At 38.3% G+C, this 19,220-nt stretch overlaps 1 protein-coding gene across 1 annotated transcript in view; it reads right to left on the minus strand.

The window, feature by feature from the left end:
• The window catches only part of LOC136877315 (T-cell activation inhibitor, mitochondrial), a 110,423-nt gene that overhangs the window by 83,579 nt on the left and 7,624 nt on the right, over positions 1-19,220 (minus strand). The gene's annotated exons all lie outside the window — the stretch shown is intronic.

A 19,220-nucleotide genomic window follows, 5' to 3' on the forward strand; every position in this document is an offset into this window, starting at 1 on the left:
TAGAGTGAGTTCCTAGTGGAGGCAGGGGGGGGTGGGAGGGGGCGGCGCTCGTCCATCTCCAGAAGGCCCACCAGCTAAAGGTAATGGCAGATTTTCCGTAAGCATGTAAGGCCGCTATTAGCCGTGGGCGACTAGTGGCGCAACTAGTTGCTCTGGCGAGTCACGGACCACTGGATCAAATGGAGCCTATTAGCCGCGGGCGACTAGTGGCGCAACTGAGCAACTAGTTGCCGGCCGTCATCTGAGCTGGCGATTGCTCTGGCGACTTTTAGTTGCTCAACTGCGTGACGGGGCATTGCAGTAAATGTAGCCTATTAGCCGTGGGCGACTAGTGGCGCAACTAGTCGCCGGATGTACCTCCCCGCGCATACGAAAACGTCACTCAAGTTCGTGTTCTCACACCAGTGGGCTTGACGTAATGCGGACGATGGAACGCAGTTGAATCAGCGATCCACCTAACCATTATCTTTCTTCATTACCTTGTTTGGTATCGTGCTGTGGCAGAGTGAATATTTTACTTATTGTGATAGTTCATTTATTGAAGATGGAGACATCAAATAAACTACAACAGCAAATGAAGGAGATGGCAAAATAATTTGAAAGTCAAATAAATAATGAAGACCATTTTTGACTTAGAATGAAAACCGGTCACTTGCGATTCCAGAACTGAAGCTTAGGCTTACACTGACAAAATAAAAACACTGAATTCTTGGAACAGCATTTTAAAGAACTTGAGGTGAGTATTATATAGGTCCTATATATATATATATTTGCAAGAGGCTTTACGTCGCACCGACACAGATAGGTCTTATGGGGACGAGGGGATAGGAAAGGGTCAAGAGTTGGAAAGAAGCGGCCGTTGCCTTTATTAAGGTACAGTCCCAGAATTTGCCTGGTGTGGAAATGGGAAACCACGGAAAACCATCTTCAGGGCTGCTGACTCTGGGATTCGAACCCACTATCTCCCGGATGCAAGCTCACAGCTGCACGCTCCTAACCGCACAGCCAACTCTCCCGGTGTGTGAGTATTATAAAACGTTTACTACTCTTATATGGTAACACAGTATGTAATGCCCATATAAATTCAATAATCGTTTACATTTACAAGTACCATTGATCCATTATATGGATCTATTAGTGAATTACAGCTCAACTGGGAAACACTTGTTTAGTCGTATGTCGTTTCCCGTTATTTCTTCTTTTATGTGGCCAAGCAGTTCGCAAAATGACGACTTTGACATGCGCAGGTAATTGAAAAATTTACTGTCATCCCCATTTAGATCGTCAAACAATGTATAATATAATCCTCTAGTCAGCCGAGAAACAAATATAGGATGTTTCCGCACTTTCCTAACCCTTCGGTTTTTCCTTTTTAATAGATGCTCAAGAAGAAGTTATTCGTAGGACACCATTCTCTCACCTGGCTATTCCCCGGTATGAACCGAGCAAGTATTCACAAGTTGCGCCACTGATCGCCCGGTACTTAAATCCACTGGCAACTAGTTGCGCCACTTGTCGCCCACGGCTAATAGCGGCCTAATAGTCTCAGAAAACTAGTTTGAGAGGAAGGTTTCGAAATTCCTCGCAAATGAAATTTCTAACCTTAAATGTAAATTTAAATAAGTTTGAGGACTGTAATCTAACTAAAGGAATAAAGAGTGGTACCCTCTTGTATTACCCTTCAACTTGGTATTGAGGTGACTATGTTTCTGTAAAACTTAAACTGATCTCGTAATTTTGTAACTTAAAAATTTATCTTCATCTAGTCACTTCCGTACTATAGGCTTAGCTTCTGTAACGTCGGGCCACAAGCCCACATAGTGTTTTAATGATGTTCTGGTGAATTCCAAAGGAGTGCAAATGATCGCCTCCTGACATTTTGATTTTCACTCAGTAACCTTAACCTTTTCTTTTTTAACTAAGGCCACGTAGAATGGGCACTTATTGCCCCTGTTACATGTTCACTATTCTCCTTCCAATTTCCTACATAATTTCGACTGTTGAGTTGATAGGACAGTGTCTACTGTTGTTTTCTTTTTTATGTAGATAGTGCCTCTGATAGGCCCGGAACTTGAAAATTTTGGAGAATAGTCTCCTAAAGAGTAATTGTGTAGAGCAAAGACGCTCTTCCTACAGATGTAAAATTTGGAGCTCCATCTCCTTGAGTATGTATTGAAGGGAGCAATGGTGTTCTTGTTAAATTTGTAATGGGGGAGCTTCAAGCTCATGTTAAATTGTTATCTGATTATTTTAGATTTTTCTAATATTGTTACTCAAGCTCACGAGCTAGACCTTGTACCTGATTATTTGTTATTTGCTTAGCAAAGTGTAAAGTTTGAAAAGAAAAGAAACAAAAGATCCAAGGAAGAAATATAATCACAAATTTTAAAGTTTTAAATTAAACTTCCATCTTTTATATATCTACCCATTCATGCCTGCACTTTGTTTCACCTCTGTCCACCACGATATCTTCGTAACAAGCAGTAGCAGAGCATAGTTGAATGGGGCTGGATAAAGCCCCTTTTGATGGCACCTCATAGAATTTGCAACCAAACTCTAAAGTTTGTTGTTCTTTTTCTGGATGTTTCAAAATTTTGTCAGCGTTTCACTCAATATGTCTGGTTCTTGAGAAGTCCTTGCACCGGGATATCTGCGCAAAGAGGAATTAATTTATGAACTTTTAATTAAGAAGGTCTAGTTCAGCAGCACGGTTGCCACAGATATAATTCTTAAAATACAAATGTTTATTTGAACAAAACCACCTATTCAATACATGTAATTACTTATAGTTAGGACTTTATCCTCATTACAATTGTCTAACTGGGACATGTTTTGCCCATTTGTCGTGCATCATCAGCCATCATTGCACCTCAAAATCAAGTCAGAATCCTCATTATGTTCAAAAATGTACTATTGGATTCTATAATTACAGTCATAAAACCTAATTTACAAATTTTAGTTTTGTTTGAAAACAGCTTTAGTTATAAAGCATATAAAACTAACAGCTTGGCTGCGATAGTGACATAACTAATTTTAAGTACATTGAATAAAAATTATTTTACAATTTAGTGACAATTATGTTGGATTCTTCTAAGCTTAAATGTCTAAAACTTCATTCCAGTTCAAGATTATTCAATGAAGATTATTTGAAACATAGCACTTACTAAAATTTGTACCTAGAAAATCTGGTTAAAATCATCATGTTATAATTGTAGCTGAGAACAACATAAGTATCCTTTAAAATTTTTACGTTATGGAAAAATAATATTTTAATATTGGTGTCTTATGTAGCTGTCCATCATTAAGAGTATAATCCTGTATAAGATTGGCTTAAAAATGAAAATGTTGACGTATCATTATTTGTATTTGATGATTTAGAATGTTGTAACCGGCATTGAACTCCACTCTCGTAGTTGCTGTTTATAAGTGGACTATGTCAGAGGGACTAGTTAGCACACTTGGTTTAAAGCTGGAATGCTGCCACTTGTTATGAGTTGGTTAAAAAGGGGACATTCAAACATTAACATTAGATGATGTGTGGGTGCTGCAACTGGATTGCAGAGTGCATGTTGAAAAGGTCTGCAATGAAAAGAAGATGTGTAAGTCGAATTGAAGTAGTGTAAATTTAACTTAAAATGTCACGTTGAATGTTTATCACTTACCCCCTTGACTGTTGTAAGGTTGACTAGCAGTACTGACTGCACCAGAACGACTGACAGCCTTTGCGTTCCTGCTTCTTGTATTGTAGTTGTGGCAGAGGGGGGGGATGTCGGGTAAGGAGGTGTGGGCGGAGTGTTGTGGTTGCGTGTTGTGCGCGGAGGGAAATTGATAGAGGCGAATGAGGAGGGAGTTATGTTTGTTGGTTTAGTGGGTGTTTTTAAGGACGTGGAATTAAAGACTTTAAAAACTACTTTCTTACAAATTTAATGTTTGTAATAATTTTGGAATTTGTTTGTATAAGGGACTTTTGATTTCTATTATGTCATTCAAATTCTGGTTTTTATTGAAGTATTGGTCTAGATAGATGTAGATGTTCTCGAACTCCGTCATTAATTTACCTTTATCTACGTTTTTGATTATTTCTAAATCATGCTCTATTGTTATAAAATGATGTCCAGTTTCCTTCATATGGGAACTCGTTGTGGAGAATTTATTGTGTTTTAATGCATTGAAATGTTCAAAATATCTGGTATGAAAACTGCATCCTGTTTGTCCAATATAAGAAAAATTACATTGTGAACAAGTAAGTTTATATATTCCAGATCCTGAATAACGGTTGTTAGTTGGGTTAACGGTGTTATGGTTAAAAAATATGTTTTGATTCGTATTTTGAGTCTTAAAGGCAATTTTGCTGTTTTTTAGGGGGTTTGAGACTTGGTAAATAGCTGGATTAGTATATGTAAAGGTGGCAAATTTAGACTTGTTAGGTTTATTGGGTATGAGATTTGTCGATAATTTATTTATAACTTCATTGATAATTTGGTTCATCGTATCTATTTTGTAACCATTACATTTGGCTAGATTTTTTATATAATTAAGTTATATTTTCAGGTTGTTGGGAGAGATGGGGGTTTTAAATGCTCTGTATACTACTCTAGGCTGTAAAAGACTGCCTGTTTATGGGAATTTGGATGTAGAGTGTTATTTTTTATTGTTACTGGGACATAGGTTGGTTTTCTGTATATTTGAAACTCGAACTTATTATTGATGCGTGTTATGTTAATATCTAGAAAACTGACAGAGTCATTATTTTCATCATCTTTTGTGAATTTTATGTTGTAATCTAGATTATTTAGAAAGTCAAGAATTTTATCACTATTGCTGTATTTTTTGTCTATTATTACACAAGTGTCATCTACATACCGGAGCCATAAACAGAGCCCTTTTATTTTTGTCAATATTTTATTATGTTCTAAACTGTCAATGTATATATCTGCTAAAATTCCTGGAATGGGATAGCCCATAGCCAAACCTTTCTGATGATAAATCTTACTGTTGAAGGTAAAATAATAATTATTTAACACAAAACTTAATAATTTAGTGAAATCTTCTATCTCAAATTTACTGAGGTTGCTGTATCTAGAAAGATTACTTTTAATAACATTGATAGTTTCACTAGTTGGAACATTTGAATACATGTTTGTAATGTCAAAACAACACATGATGTGGTTGGGTTGTAGGTTGAATTTATTTAATCTTTCGCAAAAATCTATTGAGTTTCTAATTGGAGAATCATTATTGAATTTTTAATGCTTTTTAAGAAAACAATGTATGAATTTTGAAGTTTTATATGTAGGGCTATTTCTACTATTGATGATTGGTCGAATAGGTATTTCTTTTTTATAAATTTTAGGCAAAGCTTTTACTGTGGGTAAATTTGGATTAATGTTAATTAACTTTCGATACTCTTGTTCCTTAAACAGAAACACTGAGTTACATTTTAACTTACGTCTTTTAATTATACGGCCAACCAGGCAAAATGTAAAGCCTATTTATACTTAGGTTTAAAAGTTAAAATAGCCAAATTGGGGAAAGATATAGAGTTTCTTAAACAATGTATTAATCTCTATCAAGTAGCAACTTTTTAATGTAATGCAGCGCATCTCCTGAACCTCACTTTAATTCATACATGGTATGTACATATCATTTTTATGTCATTGACACTGCACTGTGTCTTAAATCGCTTGAACATTCAACAGAGTTTTGCGCATACAGTTTTTTAAGACCTTTGTGTCTATACATTGTTTATTTCCTTTGATATATTTGTATGTTTTGCTTCAAGACTAAAGATGACCTACAGTTAGATCAAAACTAGTCTCTGAATGTAAATGTAATGTGAAACATTGTACAGTTTGTATTGAAAAGGTGGACCTTAATAATAAAATATTTAAATACTACTGTAATCACAGTTCAATACAGATCAATCATAATGAAATTTATATCTTTTAACAACAAAGATGGGTTATGAATACGCAAACTTTGAGGTTGAATAATGTCATCCTTCAACATTTGGTCAATAATCTCCTGACCATTCGAAATTGCTAGGCGGGCAATAATTCCATTGTGGAGATTTATCCCCCATATGCAGTTATCAGACTGTGCCTCTTATAATGTGCTTCTGTTAAGTTCACCTGCATACACCCCAGTGTCAGTGGGTAGGGTCTGACACATCCCACTCTGATGAGTCTAGTGTCAGACCTAAAACTAAATGGTTAATAGAACAAACACCTGAAAAGCCTTACATCTGATCTACAGGGCTCTAAACCGTAAGGTCATATTACAATCAGTGCCCCTTCCTGATCTTCATTCATGTTTTTCATGGTTTCAATAGGCTAAGTTCTTCACCACCTTAACCAAGCGTATAATCAGATTCCTCTGGCGGAAGAATCCAAACATCTGGCGGCTTTCGCTACAGACTGGAACTTGTACGAATACTACCACGTGCCTTTCAGATGCTGTTCTTACCAGGGTATTCTCCGACATCAAATTTGAATATCTTTACCATTACCTTGACAATGTTGTTGTGTTTTCTGAAACCTTTGAAGAACACTTAGATCATCTTAAGGAAGTCCTAAATCACCTTCGTAAGGCTGGGTTGACAGTTAAGTATTCTAAGGTAGCTTTTGGCTAAGCCTTCTATGTCTTTCTTAGGGCATATTGTGTCACCCAAAGGAGTTTCTATCGATCATTCTAGAACGCAGGCAATTTGTGACTTCAAGCCTTCAAGGACATTAAAGGAATTGCTAGGTCCATCGGCATGGTGAATTTCTTCAGGAAATTTATTCCCAACTTTGCTATTAGGGCAGCACCTCTAAACCTACTTCGTAGGAAAGGTATCAAGTTCAAATGGGGGCCATCGCAGCAAGCTGCATTCGAAGATTTTAAGTTAGCCCTCTGTAACACCCCAGTCTCAGCTATGCCAGATTTCTCTAAGAAATTCATAGTTCAAACCGATGCCTTTTCATCTGCTGTTGCTGCTGTCCTTCTTCAAGTAACCAACCTCGGAAGGCAGCCTATTGCCTATGCGTCTAGGACCTTATTGGCTCAAGAAGCCAACTACTCCATCTATGAATTAGAAGGATTCGCAGTCCTGTTTGCCTTGGAGAAATTCTGCCTGAATCTGGAGCATGTTGAATTTGAGTTAGAAACTGACAATCAGGCTTTAAGTTGGGTTTTAGCTAGGTCCCGTCGTACAGGATGAATCACCTGTTGGGCTAGCCATATTTCGGCTTTTCAAATTGACGTGCGACACATTAGGGGATCTGAGAATGTGGTCGCAGATGGGTTAAGGTGCATGTTTTCTGGTGACGTTGAATCCATTGAACAGGAGGAAAGTTCTTCTCCTTCCATTCCCATACCTTCTTGCGTTGGTGCTATTTTGACGGATGCCCCTATGTTACAGTATTCAAAAAACTAAAAAAAAATCAACGGAAAGATCCAGTGCTGGCGCTTATTATGGAAACCCTTTTTTTTCTGGGGAACATGTTGTCCCTTATGTTCTGAGGAATGGGGTTCTGTGTTGCCCTTCAAGGCACGATCAGAAAATGAAAGTAGTAGTTCCAGCTGTTCTTGTGCCCATGATCTTCAAGTATTATCATGAGACCCCATTAGGGGGACATTTAGGCATCATCAAAATCAGAGAAATTTTCATCTGGAAGAGTATGGACGGCAAAATCAGGGAAATGGTTAAAGCTTATAAATCTTGCTTGCTTAGTAAGCCCACTAAGCTAGGGCTATTGTCATACCATCAAGCATCTCGCCCTATGGAGTGTTTGTATATAGATTACGTTGGACCCTTCCCTCAATCTAAGGGGAAAGGGAACAAATTCATCCTCCTGTGTGTAGATGGTTTCACCAGATTTTCATGGTTTTTTTTAGGCCTAAGCTGGCTACTGTTCAGTCTACTATTTCTTGCCTTAATACGATTTTTGCTTCTTTTGCTTCTTGTCAATATATAGTCTCCGATAATGCTATAGCATTTAAAGATAAGAATTCCATAATGTTCCGTATTGAACTGAGTTCACAATGAAATTGAAATAAGAAATATAGTGGTTCAACCTTTAGAATACAGGCTTGATCCTTGAACTATTTAATTTTTTCATCAAGTTTCATAAACATTTGGAAGCACAGTGCCGGTCAGTACATATGTCCTGCTGCTCTTCAAGAACTTGCTTCTGGCTTCATTTATGTGAATGATCCTCGACTTCTTCAGTATTTTGGGAACTTTCAACACGCAGTGCTAATCCCTAAAGTGTTATAGTGCATCACGAACTACAACTGGTGAAAGATTTGCAAGTTTCATAAACATTTGGAAGCACAGTGTCCGTCAGCACATATGTTCTGCTGCTCTTCAAGAGCTTGCTTCTGGCTTCATTTATGTGATTGATCCTCGACTTCTTCAGGATTCTGGGAACTTTCAACACGCAGTGCTAATCTCTAAAGTGTTATAGTGCTTAATGAACTACAACTGGTGAAAGTTTTGCGAGTTTCATAAACATATGTTAGTACAGTGCCGGTCAGCACGTATGTTCTGCTGCTCTTCAAGAACGAACTTGCTTCTAGCTTTATTTATATGATGGATCCTCGACTTCTTCAGGGTTTTGGGAACTTCAATCACACAGTGTTAATTCCTAAAGTGTTATAGTGCTTCATGAACTGCAACTGGTGAGAGATTTGCATTGTTTTTAATAATTTAAGTGATCGGCTGATGATGACCCGGAACAGTGGTTGAATTTAAAGTTAAAAACTTCATCGAAACCGGCACCGCTTGTAATCAACTAGGAATGTAACATTTCATTTCTAATTCTACTTGTATTGAAAAGGTTGAACCACTATATTTCTTATTTCAATTTAATTGTAATGCTATGGCATTCACATCTAATTTATTCCGAAAATTCTGTTTTGACTTATCCATATCCCATGTCACTACTTTGGCATATTAACCACAACCATCTCTGGCTGAGCGGGTTAACCGTAATCTTCTATCGGCTTTGATCACTTTTCATCATGATGACCATTCTAGGTGGGATGCTTCTATGCATTGGTTATCCTTCACATTAAATTTGGCTGTTCACGAGTCACACAAGTGTACTCCTGCTTTTCTCATGTTTTAAGTTTGTACCTAACACGCCGTTGTCTAATCTATAGCCCATCAATGAGATATTGCCAGAGACAATAGATCCTGATAATATCAGGGACCAGCTGGGCTGAGTGGCTCAGACGGTTGAGGCGCTGGCCTTCTGACCCTAACCTTGCAGTTTCGATCCTGGCTCAGTCCGGTGGTATATGAAGGTGTTCAAATACGTCGGCCTCATGTTGGTAGATTTACCAGCATGTAAAAGAACTCCTACGGGACTAAATTCTGGCACCTTGGCATCTCCAAAAACAGTAAAAGTAGTTAGTGGGACATACAGCATATAACATTATTAATATCAGGGACCTATGGAAGAAGGCTAGAAGTAAACTCATGTCCTCATCCCGAGGTGGCGCAGCTCTTTTCAGGCACACCCCCATTGGAGGTGAGCTGCATGTGCCATTTGGACCACATACCAGCCCTCCTGCCAGTCTTAAATTTCTGGCAGTACCGGAAATCGAACCCAGGCCTCCGAGGACGGCAGCTAATAACACTAACCGTTACGCTAAGAAGGCGGACTATGGAAGAAGGCTAAAAGTAACCTTAAGGCTTCTCATGAGAGAGTTAAAGCGAGATATGATCGTGGAAGGAGGCCCACCAATTTAAAGGCTGGAGATCAGGTCAAGGTAAAAATATTTGTTCCGGCAGGCAAGATTGCATCCAGATTTCATGGACCATGCATTATTTTGGATTTCCTAATGCTGGTCACCCTTTTGGTGAGCAATCCAGCCATTGAAAGAATTTTTAGGGTTCATTTGTCACAGGTAAATCCGTATGAAATTCCTATTTTTCAGTGTAGGCCACTAAGTCACGGCAGTGAGAACGTAATTATATTTCTTTCTTTAACAGCTCAGAACCTTAAAATTCAAAACTTAGTTTGTAAGTTGGAGAAGGCCTTCTACCCTGCTAAGTATATCTGGGGTATTATTTTTTATGCAACAACTTGTTGTTGCTAGTGGCTTTATGTCACACAGACACAGATAGGTCTTATGGCTATGATGGGATAGGAAATGCCTAGGAGTTCGAAGGAAGTGGCCGTGGGCTTAATTCAGGTACAGCCCCAGCATTTGCCTGGTGTGAAAATGGGAAACCATGGAAAACCATCTTCAGGGCTGCCGAAAGTGGGATTCAAACCCACTATCTCCCGGATGCAAGCTCACAACCGCGCGCCTCTAACCGTATGGCTAACTCACCCGGTTATGCAACAACTTTGTATAAACCTCCCCCTTTAGAGAGATTTTGCTTTCCTTCCGTTGCCCGTCTGCCGTTACCTTGCCCATGCCTCCAAAACCAAGCCTGCATTCCTCACACTCATCCTTGATGCCGCCCGACTTATCTGCACCTCAACACAAATATAAACAATCTCTCTCTCTCCATAAAAACAGTCACTGTCGACCGGAAAATTATCGTTTCAGTGCCCTAATTGTCATCTGAGGCCATGTCACAACAACTGGCGAGTGATGCTGACACGGGGTAAGGGCCCATGTCGCTCACGTCCTGTCTCCTTCACGACAGCAAACTTGAGCACCATCTTTACCAGCGAGAGATGAGGTGTGGTTCTATAACCGCCCACTTCATCATGGGGCAGTGCTTCAATATCTGGTCCGTGGCAACCAGCACCATGGCTACCCCTCTCAACGTAGAGAAGAGATGTACGAAAGTTATCCCGAAAGTTTTTAGCAGCACGTAAACCGTAATTCTGAGGACAATGGGATTATTTTCATTTGAAAGAGCAATGTTTTTCAACCTTGGAACATGCGCGCGCAACCCCTCCTAGTGGTAGTTTCTCCACAGCGAGGGAAGAAAGCACAGGCAGTGCTCAGTCAGACACGGTGCAAGATGGATCTATCGCGCCGCGATTTTCGAGCAATGACTTTTTATTGATGGTTATGAATTTCATGTTTTTGGTCCGTATTGAACAATATATAAGTAATAATAATAATAATAACTTAAATGTTTCCACTTTTTCAATACAATATATTCACAAAATTACAAAATTATACGGTACTAGTTTCGACCCATCTAGGGGTCATCATCAGCCGTATTGGAGCAAAGATCATTTGTGGCAAAATCCTAAGACAATATTATTTTAAAGAATAACAAGTGAAATGAGATGTTATGGTAATAGTTAATAATACAAGGAATATACATAATAAGAGGTTTTTAACAAAGAATAAAGTATAAATGGGGTGTTGTAAAAATTATAATAATGGAAATCAGTAAGTTCTGGTATTGAAATGAAATATGGCTTAGGAAGAGGGCTTAAGGTGGGGCTGAAGGGTGCGGGAGAAAGTGTAATTGTCTTGGAAAAGTACCTTTGATTAAATTTAGGATTGAGTTTAGGTTGGCTGCATAATTGTTTCTGAGGAAAGTGATAAATAGATCGAAGAGTATGTTAGGTTTCTCTGAGATTTCATTGAGATTGTGACTGGCATTAAAGTATTGGTCTAGGTGTATGTAGTAATTTTCCATTATGTTCAGTAAAGGGCCCTTGTTTGCTAATACGAGGATGTCCATGTCTTGTTCAATATTGGTGAAATTATGGTTATAATCTTGCATGTGTTGGCCGATGGCTGAAAACTTGTTGTATTTTATTGCGTTAGTGTGCTCGTGGTATCTGATAATGAAGTTTCTCCCGGTTTGCCCGATGTAGGTTTTTTTACAGGTGGTACATTTGATCCTATAAACTCCTGATTTTAAAAAACTGCTGGTCTTGTTGATGTGTGAAGTATTGTATAAAACATTCATGTTCTTATTGTTGGTTTTGAAGGCTATTTTAACGCCTTGTTTCTTAAAGATGTTGGTTAACTTGTAGATATCATTGTTGAACGTGAAGGTGGAAAATGTTAGAGGTTTGGTTATTTCTTTTTTGAGGGTAGTTTTTGGGCGATGTTTGTGTTTATTGATTATCCTTTCTATAAAATGATTGCTGAAGCCGTTGAATTTTGCGATTCCGCGGATTGTGTTGAGTTCGTTTTTTAGATCTTTATTGGACATAGGTATGCTGAAGGCTCGGTGAACTAGGCTGTTGTATGTGGCTCGTTTGTGGGACTGGGGGTGCACTGAATCTTGGCGAATGGTGGAGGCTGTTTGAGTGGGTTTTCTGAAAATTTTATAACTGAAAGAATCTGAGTTTCTAGTGATGGTTAAATCTAGAAAGTTGATTTTTTGATTTGATTCGGATTCTAGTGTGAATTTGATATGAGGATCAATATTGTTGAGTCTTAAGAGGGTGGTGGGTGCGTTAATTGATTTCTCAATCATGATTACAAAGACATCGTCGACATATCTGGCCCAAAAGAGAATGTTTTCGAATTCGTTGTCAATTTTGGTGTATTCGAGGAAGTCCAGGTATATTTCTGCTAAGATACCTGAGGCCGGTGACCCCATTGCCAAACCATTTTGTTGATATATGACATTGTCAAAAGTGAAGAAGTTATTGTCGATGATAAGTTTTAATATTGTGATAAAGTCTTGTATCTCTAGTTTGCTTAAGTGGCTGTTTTTGTTTAAATTGTTTATAATTATCGGAATTAATTTTGATACTTGTATGCTTGGGTACAGGTTTACAATATCGAAAGAGTGGATGGAGTGATCCGGTTGCAAATTGAACTTGTTTAGTTTTTCTACTAGCTCAGATGTGTTTTTAATAGACTTTTTGGATAAGAATTGATAATTTTTTCTTAAGAAACATTGGATGAATTGTGATATTCTGTATAAGGGGCTCGGTCTATAGTTGATAATTGGCCGGATGGGAATTCCGGTTTTGTGAATTTTGGGAAGAGCTTTAGCAGTGGGGAGTCCTGGGTTCATATGTATGAGTTTGGATTTTTCCTGTTCGGTAAATAAAAATGAAGTGTTTTTAAGAGTTTGTTTAAGTAGTTTTTGAATTTTTTGGGTGGGGTCTTTTTTGATTATGGAAAATGAGCTGTCTGTGAAAAAGTTTTTTGTTTTTTCAATATATACTTTTTTATCCATGATAACTGTTGCATTGCCTTTGTCAGCTTTGGTTATGATGAGTTCGTTGTCTTTAATTTTCTTCTTAAGGGCGTATATGCGCTTTTGTTCAGCAATTTTTTCTTTATTATTGAGGTTATTTGCGGGGTTGGTTAAATTGTGGAGGATATCAGTCAGTTTCCTTTTAACATCGGTTCTAACCTCATTTTGCGTGTCTTCCGGTATTTTGCTGATGGCTAGCTCTGATTCTGTGATCATAGTAGTGGCTATGTTGAGGCTGTTCAAGTTTGGCAATGCAACAGTTATCATGGATAAAAAAGTATATATTGAAAAAACAAAAAACTTTTTCACAGACAGCTCATTTTCCATAATCAAAAAAGACCCCACCCAAAAAATTCAAAAACTACTTAAACAAACTCTTAAAAACACTTCATTTTTATTTACCGAACAGGAAAAATCCAAACTCATACATATGAACCCAGGACTCCCCACTGCTAAAGCTCTTCCCAAAATTCACAAAACCGGAATTCCCATCCGGCCAATTATCAACTATAGACCGAGCCCCTTATACAGAATATCACAATTCATCCAATGTTTCTTAAGAAAAAATTATCAATTCTTATCCAAAAAGTCTATTAAAAACACATCTGAGCTAGTAGAAAAACTAAACAAGTTCAATTTGCAACCGGATCACTCCATCCACTCTTTCGATATTGTAAACCTGTACCCAAGCATACAAGTATCAAAATTAATTCCGATAATTATAAACAATTTAAACAAAAACAGCCACTTAAGCAAACTAGAGATACAAGACTTTATCACAATATTAAAACTTATCATCGACAATAACTTCTTCACTTTTGACAATGTCATATATCAACAAAATGGTTTGGCAATGGGGTCACCGGCCTCAGGTATCTTAGCAGAAATATACCTGGACTTCCTCGAATACACCAAAATTGACAACGAATTCGAAAACATTCTCTTTTGGGCCAGATATGTCGACGATGTCTGTGTAATCATGATTGAGAAATCAATTAACGCACCCACCACCCTCTTAAGACTCAACAATATTGATCCTCATATCAAATTCACACTAGAATCCGAATCAAATCAAAAAATCAACTTTCTAGATTTAACCATCACTAGAAACTCAGATTCTTTCAGTTATAAAATTTTCAGAAAACCCACTCAAACAGCCTCCACCATTCGCCAAGATTCAGTGCACCCCCAGTCCCACAAACGAGCCACATACAACAGCCTAGTTCACCGAGCCTTCAGCATACCTATGTCCAATAAAGATCTAAAAAACGAACTCAACACAATCCGCGGAATCGCAAAATTCAACGGCTTCAGCAATCATTTTATAGAAAGGATAATCAATAAACACAAACATCGCCCAAAAACTACCCTCAAAAAAGAAATAACCAAACCTCTAACATTTTCCACCTTCACGTTCAACAATGATATCTACAAGTTAACCAACATCTTTAAGAAACAAGGCGTTAAAATAGCCTTCAAAACCAACAATAAGAACATGAATGTTTTATACAATACTTCACACATCAACAAGACCAGCAGTTTTTTAAAATCAGGAGTTTATAGGATCAAATGTACCACCTGTAAAAAAACCTACATCGGGCAAACCGGGAGAAACTTCATTATCAGATACCACGAGCACACTAACGCAATAAAATACAACAAGTTTTCAGCCATCGGCCAACACATGCAAGATTATAACCATAATTTCACCAATATTGAACAAGACATGGACATCCTCGTATTAGCAAACAAGGGCCCTTTACTGAACATAATGGAAAATTACTACATACACCTAGACCAATACTTTAATGCCAGTCACAATCTCAATGAAATCTCAGAGAAACCCAACATACTCTTCGATCTATTTATCACTTTCCTCAGAAACAATTATGCAGCCAACCTAAACTCAATCCTAAATTTAATCAAAGGTACTTTTCCAAGACAATTACACTTTCTCCCGCACCCTTCAGCCCCACCTTAAGCCCTCTTCCTAAGCCATATTTCATTTCAATACCAGAACTTACTGATTTCCATTATTATAATTTTTACAACACCCCATTTATACTTTATTCTTTGTTAAAAACCTCTTATTATGTATATTCCTTGTATTATTAACTATTACCATAACATCTCATTTCACTTGTTATTCTTTAAAATAATATTGTCTTAGGATTTTGCCACAAATGATCTTTGCTCCAATACGGCTGATGATGACCCCTAGATGGGTCGAAACTAGTACCGTATAATTTTGTAATTTTGTGAATATATTGTATTGAAAAAGTGGAAACATTTAAGTTATTATTATTATTACTTCAATGACTTTTTATGATTATAAAAATAAATTAAGTGCCGAAGAATGCCATTCTTCTTTGCTGCATTTTTTGGCGAGGCTACCCCTTCTAGGGCCACAGTTGGAAATTGGTTTTGCGAGTTTTCAAGGGGTCGGCAGTCAACTGAAGATGAACCTCGACCCGGTCGCCCAGCAACATCTGTGACTAAAGAAAACAGTGATGCTGTGAGGGAAATGATCAAAGCAGATCCACATCTTACATTTTGTGACATTGAAGTGACCTTAAATATTGGGTCAAGAACAGCGCAGACCATTGTTCACGATTATTTAGGCCTTACCAAGAGATGTGCCCGTTGGGTGACACATTCCCTGACAGAAAGCCAAATGGAGGAGAGAGTGGACTGGTGTCATTTCATGCTTGAAAAATTCAATGGAGGGCAGTCTGAAGACACCTACAATATCATCACAGGTGATGAAACATGGGTCTACCATTATGAACCCGAAATGAAGAGAGAGTGTTCTGTGCGGTGCTTTCCAGGGGAGGAACCACCCACGAAAGTTTGAAGAAGAAGAAGAAGAAGAAGTCGGAGCTCCGGAAAGAAGATGGTGGCAACTTTTTTTTTTTTACGAAAATGGGGCATCTCACCTCTGTGACCTTGGACACACGTCGTACAGTCAATGCTGAATGGTATGTGAATGACTGTCTTCCCAAAGCCCTCGTCACTTGGAGGTCACAGCACCCAAAGTCTAAGAGTGGGCACCTTCTACTGCACCACGACAATGCATCTGCATACAGGGCTGCCAGAACAATGGACTTTTCGGAAAGGGAAAAGTGCAAGTGTTACCTCATATCCCCTATTCACCTGACCTGGCCCCATGTGACTTCTTTCTGTTCCCTAAGACCAAGGAAAAAATATGTGGGCAGCGGTTTTCGTCAGATGAAGAGGCCATTGCAGCGAACGAGAGTGCACTAAGTGACATCCCGAAAGAAGCTTGGACTGAAACGTTTTCTACGTGGTTTCAGAGAATGGAAAAATGTATACATCTTAATGGAGAGTATTTTGAAAAAGTTGTAATTGTTGTTTCGCAAATAACATTTTTTCCCACACTCTGCTAAAAGCTTTCGGCATAGCCCTCGTATCTGAGGGTACTTGGGAGGTCCCGGGTACCACACTCTGGAATTGGCAGTGGTGGCCGCTCTTGCCATTAAACTTGGACAGTACTTATCACCCTTCAACTACTTCGTGAACACTTCAAGACTTATTTGCTGCATAATAACTTATAAACAAACTCTCCATAAAGAAATTTTCTGACTTCATTCTTCAAATTCAAAATTTTCTAAAAAGTAAAATTTCAAAACTGTATCAACTGTGGAAGGACTTTAAGGGGTGGAGGTCTGTACCGGAGGAACACCCGCCCTGCGCATTTAAAATAAGCGCCTTTTAGAAGACCATCTATAACGTAAACTTTGAAACTGCTAGCAGAAGTAGTTTGAACGTTTTTTGACAGAGGTCTCTACTGTCAACCTAGGTGCTCCCTCTTATGAGAGGATGCACAATTAAAAATACAAGATAAATTTGGTTGTCATTAGTTGGCAAAACTGAATTGTTTGTAAATTGTTTTTGATGTTCTAAAGTTATCAACACTTCTATCTCTTCCCACCAACTTAATATTGTAACCAATAAGGAATTATGAACATTTATTTATTCACCAATGAGAAAACTTTGATATTTATTTGATTGTCCAATGGAAATTGGAGGTTTGTCAGGACTTCGGCCCAGAGAAATCTGGAACCTTCCTCTCCGCTATAAAAGCTAGGACCGTTTGGGCCATGTTGTTTTGTGATCACTCCAGCCAAGAGGTTTAGAGCGTTTTCCTAGTGGAGGTGGGGGGGGGGGGTGGCTGCCTCGTCCATCTATAGAAGGTGCACCAGCTCAAGGTAATGGCAGATTTTCTGTAAGCATGTAATAGTCTCTGAAAGCTAGTTTGAGGGGACGGTTTCAAAATTCCTCGCTAATGTAAATTTCTAACCTTAAATGTAAATTTCAAATAAGTCTGACTACTGTAATCTAACTAAGGGAATAAAGAGTGGTACCCTCTTGTATTCCCCTTGGTATTGAGGTGACTATGTTTTCATAAAACTTAAACTGATCTCATAATTTTGTAACTTAAAAACTTATCTTCATCTAGTCACGTACATAGCATAGGGTTGGCCTCTGTAACATCGGGCCATAAGCCCACATAGGGTTTTAATGATGTTCTGGTGAATTCCAAAGGAGTGCAAATGTCCGCTTCCTGACATTTTGGTTTTTGCCCAGTAACCTTAACCTTTTCTTTTTTAACTGAGGCCACGTAGAATGGGCACTTATTGCCCCTAGTAATTTTCTATGTAATTTTCCTATGTAATTCCGACCGTTGAGCAGATAGGACAGTGTCCACCGTTGGTTTTTGTTAAATGTAGTTGTGCCTTTGATAGGTCTGAACTTGAACATTTTGGAGAATAGTCTCCTAAAGTGTAATTGTGTAGAGCAAAGATGCTCTTCCTGCGGATGTAAAATTTGGAGCTCCGTCTCCTTGAGTATGTATTGAAGGGAACAAAAGATCAAAGGAAGAGATATCACAAATTTTAAAGTTTTAAATTAATCTTCCATCTTTTCTATATCCACCCGTTAATGCCCGCACCTATTTCACCTCTGTCCACCATGATATCTTCATGACATATATAATGCACTAATCCAAGATATGCCATTGCGGTATACATGGTTGTTTATGTAGTTCTGAACATAACAGGAAACAGGCCTTATACTACAGGCAGAATACAAGTTTTTCATGAATTACTAGCAAACAAATACGAGTGGTGATGGTGGTGGTAATTATTATATTAAAGGAATGTACAACTGGGCAACTATCCTTTCATTACTCTAATCAGAGGGAGAAATGAAGAAGGCATCAGCAAAAGAAAGGGAAGAACCACGAAAGGCAAAAACGAAAGACTCCCTAGACCTTGCAAACCAAATACTGTTAGAGAAGACAGTGAGAGTCAGACACAAGTAAGTGCAAGCAATGCTACACCAGCCAGGGGACCTGTGATCGCCAACCCATGATCCGAGGTTGAGAGACCTTGGGAATTAATGTGCCTCTTTTAGGAGGCAACAACAACAACAACAACAATAATGATAATGATGATGTGTGGTCTCAGGAGAGGACTGGTGCAAGTCTTTCAAGTTGACGCCCTACAGGCAACCTGGGCATCTGTGAGGATTGGGCCCTACCTAAGACAAATTACAATGATGAAGATGGCACAAATGCCCAGCCCCCAAGCCAGAGGAAGTGGAAGTTAAAATTCCTAACCTGGCAAGGAACTGAACCTGGGACCCCTTGGACCAAAGTCTAGCATGCTAACCATTTAGCCATGGAGCCATACACCACAGTCAGATGGAATTTACACATTTTTAGGATTTAAATTCCTTTTTGGTTACCATCAGAGTGAAGTAGTTTGTCATTCATATGCAGCTTTAAAATAATTCCTGTAAATCCTGTCAGGACTTTCAAGTTACATTTTGGCCCAAATTATCAATATTTCACATATTTATGATTTCATACGTTTGTATATCTAAATCTACATATCAGTAAACCATATTAATATTTTTCTCAAAAAAACAATCAGTAAACAAAGGGTTAAGAAGGTTAGGATAGAAATTAAGAAAAAATATGTCTGACATTTCTCAGGCAACTCGGAGGACACCTTGTTAGTCTGGCTATACACCGAAGCCAATCCAGCATAGGTAACCCGGAGCT

Source organism: Anabrus simplex, chromosome 7 (assembly GCF_040414725.1).
Source record: "Anabrus simplex isolate iqAnaSimp1 chromosome 7, ASM4041472v1, whole genome shotgun sequence".
NCBI classification, from domain to species: Eukaryota; Metazoa; Arthropoda; class Insecta; order Orthoptera; family Tettigoniidae; genus Anabrus; species Anabrus simplex.